The sequence below is a fragment of the Callorhinus ursinus genome, unplaced genomic scaffold (assembly GCF_003265705.2).
Source record: "Callorhinus ursinus isolate GAN/ISIS: 27379988/994484 unplaced genomic scaffold, GSC_fseal_2.0 scaffold71, whole genome shotgun sequence".
NCBI classification, from domain to species: Eukaryota; Metazoa; Chordata; class Mammalia; order Carnivora; family Otariidae; genus Callorhinus; species Callorhinus ursinus.
In genome coordinates, this window is record NW_027397133.1 from 4,024,518 (window position 1) to 4,036,787 (window position 12,270).

Genomic DNA, 12,270 nt, shown 5'->3' on the forward strand with positions numbered 1-12,270 from the left:
GAGCATGAGCTGGGGGGAAGGCAGATGGAGACGGAGAGGCAGACTCCCCACTGAGCATGGAGTCCGACACGGGGCTCGATCCCAGGACCCTGGTATCATAACCCGAGCAGAAAGCAGACACTTAACGACTGAGCCACCCAGGCTACTTTCTGACCAATTTTCAGAAAGCCAGTATGTCAGGACAGACATGTGGAGTTAGATACACCCTGAACACAGTGCTTTCATCCACCCACCCACCCACCCACCCACCCACCCACCCATCCATCCATCCATCCATCCATCCATCCATCCATCCATCCATCCACTCATCCATTCATTCACTCGGTATTCCCCGAGCACCTGCTCTGTCACCAGCCCTGTGCTAGTTGGTTGTGGGGACATAGTAGTGACTTAGCCCCAGGCCCTGTCCTTTTGGTTCTTGTGGCCAGTGGGGGACACAGGCCACCCCAAACAATAGTGACCCATAGTGAGTAGGGTTGGGAAGGAGGGCCAAGGGCATCAGGGATGGCTTCCTGGAGGAAGGGAGATCTGAGCTATGACTTGGAGTGAGCAAGAACCGACGGTCTCAGTGGGGCTCAGCCCTAGGAGGGCAGAGGGCAGGGCCAGTCACCCTCTGGGCCTTGGCGAGGATTTTGGACTTAACTTCACAGGGTCCTCAGCAGGGGTGGAAATGGTGAGGTTTCAGTCTGTGATTGATCCCGGTGTTGGTCTCCTGTGAGGGGAGTGGACAGGAGGATTGAGACAGGAGGCAGGAAACCAGGGAGGAGGCTTCTGAAGCAGAAACAATTGTGCAATTACCAGAGTCCTCGCCAAGGGCTGGGGGACAGCACGTTCCCCTCCCAGCCTCATTCTCTCCTGCTCTCCAGGTCTCCCCTCTCTTTAGCTAACTGCAAGGTAGAAAAGTGTTTTCCAAACTGTGGATCAGGACATTCGCTCAAAATGTAAAAGCAGTGAGTGTCATGATGGGTACTTTAAAAATATAAAGAGAATAGACTAGAAATAGAATTGTATGCACTGCAGAGAATCTTGACCATTACTGGGTAATGAAACTTTCTTTTGGACTGTAAGCCATACAATGATGTAGTATCTATTTCTCCTAGTGAGTTGCATACAAATGGTTAATAAGCACAGGGACACCAGAGGCTCCAGGCACAAGCTCGCTCTTCTTTCCTAAGAGCCACTGATTTAGCTGCCCCATCACTTCTAAAAAATGGATTCAGGGGCGCTGGGTGGCTCAGTCGGTTAAGTATCTGCCTTCGGCTCCGGTCATGATCCCGGGGTCCCAGGATCAAGCCCCACATCAGGTACCCTGCTCAGCGGGGAGCCCACTTTTCCCTCTGCCCTTCACCCCCCTCATGCTCTTGCTCTCTCTCAAATAAATAAAATCTTTAAAAATAAATAAAATAAATAAAAAATTGATTCACTCTCACATCCTTGGTCCCAGGTGTTTCCTGGGGAGGCTGAAGGTAGGCTCAACATAACAGTGAGTCTTCATGCCCCTCCCCTTTCAGCGGCTCAGCCTCCTCTGTTGTCCTGTGAGTCTAGTAGGTTCCCCAGGTGGGGGGTAAGGGTGTCCATCAAAGTCCCAGTATAAAGTCCCAGACCCAGCTCTGGGGCTGCTTTGCCCTCAGCTGCTCTGGAGCCAAGAATCAAGAACCGTGGTGCCCAGGATCTTTGGTAAGGATCCATGGGGCACTCAGGTCCCAAGCTTCTGTCTCGTCACATCCCTAATGTACCTCTGAACCTCAAATGTAATGCTCTCGCCTGTTCAATTCTTGGCTTCCTATTTGGTAATCATCCCCAGGGGATCTCTGACTGCACCTCAGTCTCTCCCCTGACCTGCAACTGTTAGACCCAGCCCTTCCCGGAGCCCTCCCTGCCACCCCGAGTCCGTGTCAACATCCACTCTGAGATGTGGCCCACAGTGAATGCAGCTCAGTAACCATCTTCTTCTGTACCCTGGTGCTGATACTCTCTCCATCATTCTCATGCCGCTCTGCTTCTCAGCTGCCGCCTTCCATTCTGAACTCCTGAGCTCAGGCTCAGAAGGAGTCGAAGGTGAGAGCAGGTGTAGTGTGGAGGAAGGAGATGGTACCATGGATGGAAGTCGGGGCTCCAGAGGTCCTAGGCTAATCCTTGGAATCCAATCCAGCTCTGACTCCCCCGGATACTGGACTGTGGATGTAGCCACTGGTGCTTAGGTATAGAGCCCTACAAACCTCTTGGAGCGGTGGTGAGGGGACCTTCCTATCCTCTAAATGGGCCTGCCTCTGTGGCTCCAACTGCACCTTCTGCCTCTCCTTCCACTGTTTCCCCAAGTCCTTGAGCTCTCAGATCAGGCTGTTGGGAGGTGGAAGGTCCCAGGCATGAAGCCCAATTGCACCCAGATCTGTGCCCAAGTTAGGGGCTTATTCCAGTCCAGACGCAGGGAGGAAGGAGAAGTGGATGGAGTTTTGTCATCTATGGTCCAACCAGATGAGCAATGCCTGCTACGTTCATAACACTTCCGTTTGGGTAACTACGTCTCTCTTACCTCCTTCCCTGTATTCCCTTCCCCTCCCCCCTCCCTTCTTCTCTCTCTCACGTTGAAGAAAAGTCACCCAACCATCTTCCAGAATTGTTTTTTATCTGAGCCACCCTAGGATTGGAGCCAGAGGCCACCTCATACCCATTTAATGTTGCTCCCCATTCCCCCTTGTCCTTACCCCTGGCAACCACCAATCTGCATTCCGTCTCCACGGATTTTCCTATTATTTTAGACATTTCGTATGAAGGGAATCAATCCTACCATATGTGGCCTTTTACGTTACTTTCGTCTTTCACTTTGCATATTTTTGAGATTTATTGACACTGTAGAATTTATCAGTACTTCCTTCCTTTATAGAGCTGAATACTATTCCACTGTGCGTAGATCCCACAACTAGTTTATCCATTCATCTGTTAATGGACCTTTGGGCTGTTCCCATCTTTTGGCCACTGGGAATGGTGCTGTTACAAATATGTGTATACACATATTTGTCTTGAGTACCTGTTCTCAGTTCTGTGGGGTAAGGACCTAGGAGCAGAATTGCTGGGTCAAAGGGTAATTCTATGTTTAACTCTCTGAGGAACTGTCAAACTGCTTCCCACTGCGGCTAAACGATTTTATGTTCCTATCGGCAATGTAACGAGAGTTCAGATTTCTCTACCTCCTCTCCAATCCTTGTTATTTTCCACTTTTCTTTTTATTACAGTCATCCTAGTGGGAGTGAAGTGATATCTTGTAGTTTTAATTTGCATTCCCTTGGTGAACAGTGATGAGCATCTCTTCGTGTGCTGATTGGCTGTCTCTACATCCTTTTTGGAAAAGTGCTCAGATACTTTTCCCACTTTTAAATTGTAGTGTCCTTTCATTATTGAGTTGTAAGAGTTTTTCAGCATATTCTGGATACTCATCCCTTATCATATATGTGATATGCAAATATTTTTCTCCCATGACATGATTGTCTTTTCACATCCTTGATATTTTGTGTGTAGTACATAGGTTTTCAATTTTGACAAATTCTATTTTTTTGTCTCTTGGGCTTTTGATGTCATAGCTAAGAAAACACTGCCTAAGCCAAAGTCCTTAAGATTTACTCCACTGTTTTCTGCTAAGAGTTTTACAGCATTAATTCTTATATTTAGGTCTATGACCAATTTGAAGTTAATCTTTGGGTACAGTATGTGGAAGGGATCCCTCTTGTTCTCCTTCTTTCTCTCCTCCATGTCCTTCTTAGTCTCTTTTTGCATACAGACACCCAGTTTTCCCAGCACCATTTGTTGAAAAGATTATTCTTATCCTTATTTGTCATAGCACTTTTGTTGGAATTTAATTGACCATAAATATACGGGTTTATTTCTGGACTGTTGATTCTGTTCATTGATCTATATGTGCATCTCTTAGGTCATTACCACACTGAATTAACTACTGAGGCTTTGTAGTAAGCTTTAGAATCATGGAGCGTCAGTTCAAAAATTTTGTTCCTCTTTGCTTTGGCTATTCTGAGTCTCTTACATTCCAATATGAATTTCAGGATCAGCTTGTTAATTTCTGCAGAGAAACCTGCTAGAATTGTGATAGGGATTGCATTGAATTTATAGGTCAACTTGGGGGCACTGGCATCTTAACAGTATTGTTTCTCAATTTATGGACACGGATGTAGTTCAATTTATTTACATGTTCTTTAAATCCTTCAACAGTTTCATGGTTTTCCGTGTACACGTTCTGCATTTCTTTTGTTAAATTTATTAACAAGTATTTTATTATTGTTGGTACTGTTGTAAGTAGAATTATTTTAAGTTTTTTAAAAAAGATTTTATCTATCTATCTATCTATCTATCTATCTATCTATCTATCTATCTATCTGAGAGAGAGCACAAACAGGGGGAGTAGCAGGCAGAGGGAGAAGCAGGCTCCTCAATGAGCAAGGAGCCTGATGTGGGACCCTGGGATCATGACCTGAGCCAAAGGCAGATGCTTAACCCACTGAGCCACCCAGTTGTCCCTATTTTCTTAATTTCAATGTCAGATGGTTCTTTGCTAATGTATACAATGGGTTTTTATATGTTGGTCTTGTACCTTGCAACCTTGCTTACTGCGCCTGTTAGTTCTATAGTGGTTCTATAGTTCTTAGTAGCTTCCTTAAGCATTTTTAATGTACAAGATGATCATGTCATTTGCTAACAGAAATAGTTTTACATCTTTTTTTCCAATCCGATTTTTTTTTCTTTTCTTGCTTAATTTCTCTGGCTTGAACCTCCAGTGCTGTATTAAATTGAATGGTGAGAGTGGATATACTTGTCCTGTTCCTGATGTTAGGGGGGAGCACTCAGTCTTTTGGCATTACAGCAAGCTGTGGGTTTTCTTGTAGATACCCTTTATCAGGCTGAGAAAGCTCTCTTCCTCCCCAGTTTGTTCTTTGTTTTTGTTCTTTTTAATCATGAAAGAATGTAGATTCTGTCAAATGCCTTTTCTGTATCATTTGAGATAATCATGTTTCCCCCCACCATATTCTACTAATAAGGTTTCTTATGTTGATTAATTTTCATATGTTGAACCAACCTTGCATTCCTGGGATAAATCCCACTTGGTCATGGTGTAGAATTCTTTATACAAGCTGCTGGATTTTGTTTGCTAGTATTTTTTTTTGAGAATTTTTTAGTTTATATTCATAAGAGATATTGGTCTATAGTTTTCTTTTCTCGTGGTATCTTTGTCTGCTTTTGATATCAGGGTAATATTAACCTCATAAAGAGAGTTGGAAAGTTCTGTTATTTCATTTTTTTAAGTTTATGAATGATTGGCATTAAAGATTTTTTCTTGGTCATTTTAGCTAAAGGTTTATTAATTCCGTTAATTTTTTCAAAGACCACACTTTTGATTTTATTGAATTTTTGTTTTTTCTCTTCTCCCACTTCATTTATTTTCTTTGGTATCTTCACTATTTCCTTAGTTCTTCTCCTCTGGGTCTGTTTGCTTTTATTTTTCCAGTCAGAAGACTAAATTATTGCTTTGAGAGCTTTCTTCTTTCATCACTTAGGTGTTTATGTCTATAAAGTTCTCTGTCATTACTGCTATAAGCTATATGCCATATGTTTTGATACAGTGTGGTTTCATTTTCATTTGTCTCAAACTATTTTTTATTTTCCTTTGTGATTTTTTTCTTGATCCACTGGTTATTTTACTTAGGAGTTGGGTTTTAAATTGCCACATACTTGTGAGTCTCCCAAATTTCCTTCTGTTATTTATTTCTCATTTAGTTCCACTGTGGTCAGAGAACATACTTTGTAGGACTTCAATCCTTTTACGTTATCGAGGCTTTTTTAAATGGCCTAGAATATAGCATATCCTGTAGAATGTTACGTGCGTATTTGGGAAGAATGTGTATTTTGCTATTTTGAAGTGTTCTACAGATGTCTGTTAGTTTTAGTGGGTTTCTAGTGATTTTCCAAGTATTCCATATTCTTTTTTTAAAAGATTTTATTTATTTATTTTGACAGAGAGAGAGAGAGAGAGAGAGAGAGACAGTGAGAGAGGGAACACAAGCAGGGGGAGTAGGAGAGGGAGAAGCAGGCTTCCCGCTGAGCAGGGGCCTGATGCGGGGCTTGATCCCAGGACCCTGGGATCATGACCTGAGCCGAAGGCAGACGCTTAATGACTGAGCCACCCAGGCGCCCCAAGTATTCTATATTCTTGATGACCATCTATCTGCCTTATTGTTCTATTACTGAAAATGAGGGTGGTGAAGTCTCCAGCTAGCATTGCTGAATTGTCTTACCTTGTTTGTTTAGAACTCAAAACCTTTATTTGTGCCTTAAAGAGGAAGAAAAGTGATTAGTAATCACAGGCATGATGCAAAAGGACTAGTTCTTACAATATCCCAACAGCATACCCAAACATATTTCCCCATATGTGCATGACTAATACTCACTAAATTCCAATGACAAAAACTGTATTATGCCTAAGTCACTGGTAAAGAACTGAACTATTGTGCCAACATATTTTTAAACATTAAAAAAAAAAAAGCCCAGAAGCCAGAAAAATCCCAAGGGCAAAAAGCGTAACGGATTTTAAACTTTTAAAGTGAAATTTAAGGGGAAGTGGGACATGATAAAAAGCCACTGTTATTACTTAGCAATTCAATAAATGCATCTCACAAACAGCTATTATCATAGAAGGCTTTAAAACCTTTCCCTGAAGTTTTATAAGCAGACCACATCTAGTAAAGGTCCCTCCTCCCCCAGTTTTATTCCCCAAAATGATTTTGGCTGGTACTTTCCCCTCTAGTAGTGGATCATTTTTTTTAGGAGATTTTATTTATTTATTTGAGAGAGAGAGAGAGAAATAGCGTGAGCGTCAGGAGAGAGGCAGAGGGGGAGGGAGGGAGGGACAAGCAGACTCTGTGCTGAGCTCAGAGCCTGACATGGGGCTACATCTCATGACCCATGAGATCATGACCTGAGCTGAAATCAAGAGACGCTTAACTGACTGCACCACCCAGGAGCCCCTGCTACTTATTATTATTATTACTATTATTATTAAATATTTTATTTATTTGAGAGAGAGAGAGAGAGTGAGTGGTGGGAAGAACAGAGGTGGGGCTTGATCTCACAATCCTGAGATCATAACCTGAGCCAAAATCAAGAGTCAGATGCTTAATGGACTGAGCCACCCAGGCGCCCTCTTATTATTAACATTATTATGATCTGCCCTCTAGAACCATACCCTCTTTGGATCCTCACAACAACCCCCTGAAAAGAAATTGCAACTGTTGCTCTCCTCTGATTCCCTTCTGGAGTTTAAGGAGCCTGTGCACTTCTGCTAGGTCATGTGACAACTGTGAGGCTGATTCCAAATAGCTTTCCACAGAGTAAACAAAGTGGTTTGGGACAGAATCTCTTGAAACTTCTAAGGATAAGGTACTTGGGAAATACAGAAATACCAGGTGTTTTGTCGGGGAAAAAGCTTAAAATAAATGGAGAGAGCCACCCTCTCTGATTGCACCTTAACCGATAATGCCCAATCATGCCGAAGGCCAGCAGCATTCTAGAACCACAACATGGAGTGATCCTCAGAGATGCCTTCACTATCTGATACACAGTAGCCCAGGAGGGGCCAGAGGTTATGGAATAATGGGACATTTTCCATTTGCAAGTGTAGAAGATGAAACCATAGCCTCACCTCCTGTTTCATCCATATAATCCCATTGTTACCTGCCTCTACAAGCTTTCAAAATAAAGACAACTGCGGAATATGTGAATCACTACCCCAGTCATGTGAGTGCATCTCTAAAATCCCTTCATGCCCCATTCCTTCTTTCCCATCTCCTGTATCTCTCCAACTCCATCCACAGTCAGGGAGAGTCCAGAAGCTGCAATACAGGTAAGGGGAGCTCCACCTCCAAGACAATTCAAGCCCAATCATATCCCCAAAGCAACTCTGCACCCAAATTCTCTCCTTGTCAATCTCACCTCAGCTTCCTTCCTCTTCTTCTTCACCCTCTCGATATCTTTGACACCTGCCCCACCCTCTCTCCCAACTGGGCAACTTCACTGCATTCTTAGAATCCTAAGCTATGGCATCCCAAGAGTTTTCCCTGCATTCTCTCCTGCAGGGAAAGACAGCTGCTCAGGCCCAGCTGTCTGAACTCTCACCTCCTTCAGGAACTAGACCCTATGCAGAGATGGCCCCAAACCGAAGCCTGTAGAGAAAATCGGGGTGTAAGTCTTCCCCATACTGGCCTGTCCTTCCTGAGGTCAGTCAGCCCAATGGCCACATTCCAGAAGCCCCATCCTCAACCTCCTTTCCTTCTCCTCCAGCTCCTGTCTGTGTGTTAGCCTTCCTTCTCCTCCAGTGCTCAAAGACAGTCACAGGTGAGTACAAGAATGAGGAGGAGTGAAGAGGGACAGGGCTCCCCTTGGGAAGTGGGGTCATGGTTCACAGAGCTCACACCAGCAATGTCTGCTCAGACGCCCCTACTGGCCCAGAGGCGTGGCTGTGCCATCAGGCGCCCAGGTGTGGGGACAAGATCTACAACCCCTTAGAGTACTGCTGTCATGATGACACTATCCTGCCCCTGAACTGGACCAACCTCTGCGGCCCCAGCTGTACCTTCTGGCCCTGCTTTGAGCTCTGTTGTCCTGAGTCCTTTGAGGAGAAGTAGGTTATAAAGTTGAAGGTTCTGGGTGTAAATGCTCAATGCTATTCCTCCCCCATCTCTGGGGACTATGAGAGGTAAGGACCTTGCCCCTGGCTACGGAATGGGGGTGGGGGTGGGGAGAGAAAAAGGAGGCAGGGAGTTTGGGTGTCCAGGCCACTCCCCTTGAGGAAACCCTGCCCACTTAATCTCCAGCAGTGGTTCAACTCTTAACATTCGTCTCCTTGCCTGCGCTTCATAATTTCTTGGTTCCTCCTTCTTTGCAGCAGAAAGATGTTTTCTCATTGAGAAAGATACCGAAGAAAATCAATTTCCCCTACGGCGGCTTGGAAAGGAAGCTGGGGCAGGCATCGGAGTCTGCGCGGTGAAGAGCCTGGGGTTCACACCTTTGAGAGGCCTTGTCTGACGGCCATGTTCCCAAATGCTCCATTTTATGGTCTGCCCACTGTCTCAGTCATTGCTCCTTGACCTCCTGCCCCTCCATCCTCATTCTCCACCCTTGCTGATACGTGTTAGTCAATCACCTCAGGGAGGTGCCCTGTCCCGGAGGCACCCTTGATTCTTGACTTGATCTAGGAAACACCTTTTGTGATTAAATATCCATGGGCTTCTGTTGCAAAACTAATATATTCTTCAGACCCTAACTTATCCAGAGAAGATTTTCCAGCAGGTACCAGACTTGCTTGGACTTCTTCTGTATGGCCTCCTAACTTAAGAGATATGACAGATGCCAGCAGGCCTTGTTGGGCAACTCCTAGTTGCTGGGTTCATTATGCTTCGAGTCACTAATGACATGTCAGTATTTGCTTTATATATTTAGGTCCTCCGGTGTCAGGTACATAGCTATTTACAATAGTTATATACTCTTGATGAAGTGACTCTTTTATCCTTATAGTATGACCTTCTTTCTCTCTTGTTAGTTTGGGAGGGGACTTGGGGGGGGGTTGATCTCTTTTACAGTTTTTGACTTAAAGTCTATTTTGTCTTATATAAGTATAGCTACCCCTGCTCTCTGTTGGTTTCATTTGCATGAAATTATCTTTTTCTGGGGCGCCTGGGTGGCTGAGCTGTTGAGCGTCTGACTCTTGGTTTCAGCTCGGGTCATGATCTCAGGGTCATGAAGTCGAGCCCTGCATCCAGCTCCATGCTCAGCATGGAGTCTGCTTGAGATTCTCTCTCCCTCTGCCCCTCCCCTCACTCATGCTCATGGACTCTCTCTCTCTCTCAAAATAAAATAATAATAAAAAATTACCTTTTTCTGTGCCTCCACTTTGAGCCCACATATGTCCTTAAGGTTATTTTTAATACTTTTGTCCTTCAACCTTTATACTAGAGTTAAGTATCTTATTGACAGCATATAGTTGGGTCTGGTTTTATAACCATTCAGCCACTCCATGCCTTTTGATTTAGAAATTAATCTCTTTACACTTAAAGTAATTCTTGACTACTATGCCATCTTACTGTTTCATGGTTGATTTCTGGTTGATTCCTTGTTCCTTTCTTCCCCTGTTTTCTTTCTGAATTGATGATTTTCCATAATGGTACGCTGTGATTCCCTTCTCTTTATCTTATGTGAATCTACTTTAGGTTTTTACTTTGTGATTGCCATGAAGCTTACATAAGACATTTTATAGATGTAACAGTCTACTTAAAGCTGATAACAACTGAACTTTGAGGGCATACAAAAATTCTACCATTTTACTCCCCCTCCAACATTTTGTGTTTTTGATGACATAGCTTACCTCTTTTTGTATACTATATCCATTAACAAATTATTGTAGCTATAGTTATCTTTAACACTTTTGTCTTTTGACCTTAAACTAGAGTTAAGTGATTAACACACCATCCTATTGCAGAATTAGAGTATTCTGAATCTGACCCTATATAGTTGACCCTTGAACAATATAGGTTTGAACTGTGCAGGCTGACTTATACATGGGTTTTTATAAAAAAAAAATACAGTATAATGCTGTAAGTTTATTTTCTCTTATGACTTTCTTAATAACATTTTCTTTTCTCTAGCTCACTTTATTGTAAGAATACAGTATATAATACATATAACAGACACAAAATATGTGTCAATTAGCTGTTTATGTTATCAATAAGGCTTTCAGTCAAAAGTGGGCTATTAGTCGTTAAGTATGGTTTTATGTCACTGGTTAATGTCCTTTCACCTCTGCCTGAAATACTCCTTTCAGCATTTCTTGTAGGCAGGTCTACTGGTGATCAACTTCCTCAGCTTCTGTCTGGGAGTCTTTCTCTCACCTTATTTTCTGAGGGATACCTGTGCTGGGTAAAGTATTCTTGCTTGGCAGGTTTTTTCCTCCAGAACTTTGAATATATCATCCATTCTCTTGTGGCTTGAAGAATTTAAGCTGAAAAATCCATTATAGCCTTATTTGTGAGGATTTTTTTTCTCTTGCTGCTTTTAAACTTATCTTGACCTTAAAAGAAACAGAAATAAAATAAAACTCCCTCGATTTTAGGCAGTTTTATTAAAATGTGTTTTGGAGACCATTTCTTTGGGTTGAAATTCTGGGGGTACTTAGGAGCTTTGTGAACTTGGATGCCTGGCCCTACTATTATTGTACTTAAGTTTATTTCCCCTTTTAGTTCTGTCAGTAGTTAAGAGAAATAAATGAAATGAAGACTAGAAAGATAATACAAAAAAAATCAATGAAACTAAGTAGATTATTTGGAAAACAAACAAACGGACACAAATGACAAACCTTTCACTGAACTAATGAAGAAAAAAAGAGAGGACTCAAATAACAAAAGTATAAATGAATGAGGATGCATTACAATTGACACCAGAAAAATACAGTGGCTCTTAAAAGACTACTGTGAACAAGTATATGCCAACAATTTGAATAACCTAAAAGAAATTAATACATTTCTAGAAACATACAATCTACCAAGACTTAGTCATGAAGAAACAGAAATGATGAACAGACCAATAATGACCCGATGGTTTCACTAGTGAATCCTATCAAACATTTATTTATTTATTTATTTATTTATTTATTTATTTTGACTAGGCTCCATGCCCAGCATGGAACCCAGTGTGGGGCTTGAATTCATGACCCTGAGATCAAGACCTCAGCTGAGATCAAGAGTCTGATGCTTAACTGACTGAGCCACCCAGGCAACCCCATCAACCATTTAAGGAAGAATTAACACCCATCCCTCTCAAACTCTTCCAAAAATCTGAAGGGGAGGGAATTATTTCCAAACTAATTTTACAAGAATAGCATGACCCAGATACCAAAGCCAGACAAGGACACTAAAAGAAAATTACAGACCAATATCCCTGATATAACAGATGCAAAAATCCTCAACAAAACAGCAGCATATGACAATATATAAAAAGGATCATACACTATGATCAGATGGGATTTATTTTTTTTTAAGTTTTATTTATTTAAGTAATCTCTACACCCAACATGGGGCTTGAACTCATGACCCCAAGATCAAGAGTTGCATGTTCTTCCAACTGGCGCCCCCAGATGGGATTTATTTTTGCAATGCAAAGATGGTTTAACATATGGAAGTCAAAAATGTGGCACACCACATTAACAAAATGAAGGACAAA

General features: G+C 42.4%; 1 long non-coding RNA gene across 3 annotated transcripts; it reads left to right on the forward strand.

The window, feature by feature from the left end:
- Nucleotides 1-1,549: 1,549 nt before the first annotated feature.
- On the forward strand, nucleotides 1,550-9,590 carry LOC112807211 (uncharacterized). 3 transcript variants are annotated; one of them, XR_012376366.1, is made up of 3 exons: nucleotides 1,550-1,677; nucleotides 8,341-8,394; nucleotides 8,945-9,590. It is a non-coding gene; the product is annotated as an uncharacterized lncRNA (long non-coding RNA). The 3 variants fall into 3 exon arrangements; XR_003204031.2 differs by lacking the exon at nucleotides 1,550-1,677 and adding an exon at nucleotides 1,839-2,058; XR_003204030.2 differs by lacking the exon at nucleotides 1,550-1,677 and adding an exon at nucleotides 7,242-8,241.
- Nucleotides 9,591-12,270: the final 2,680 nt, after the last annotated feature.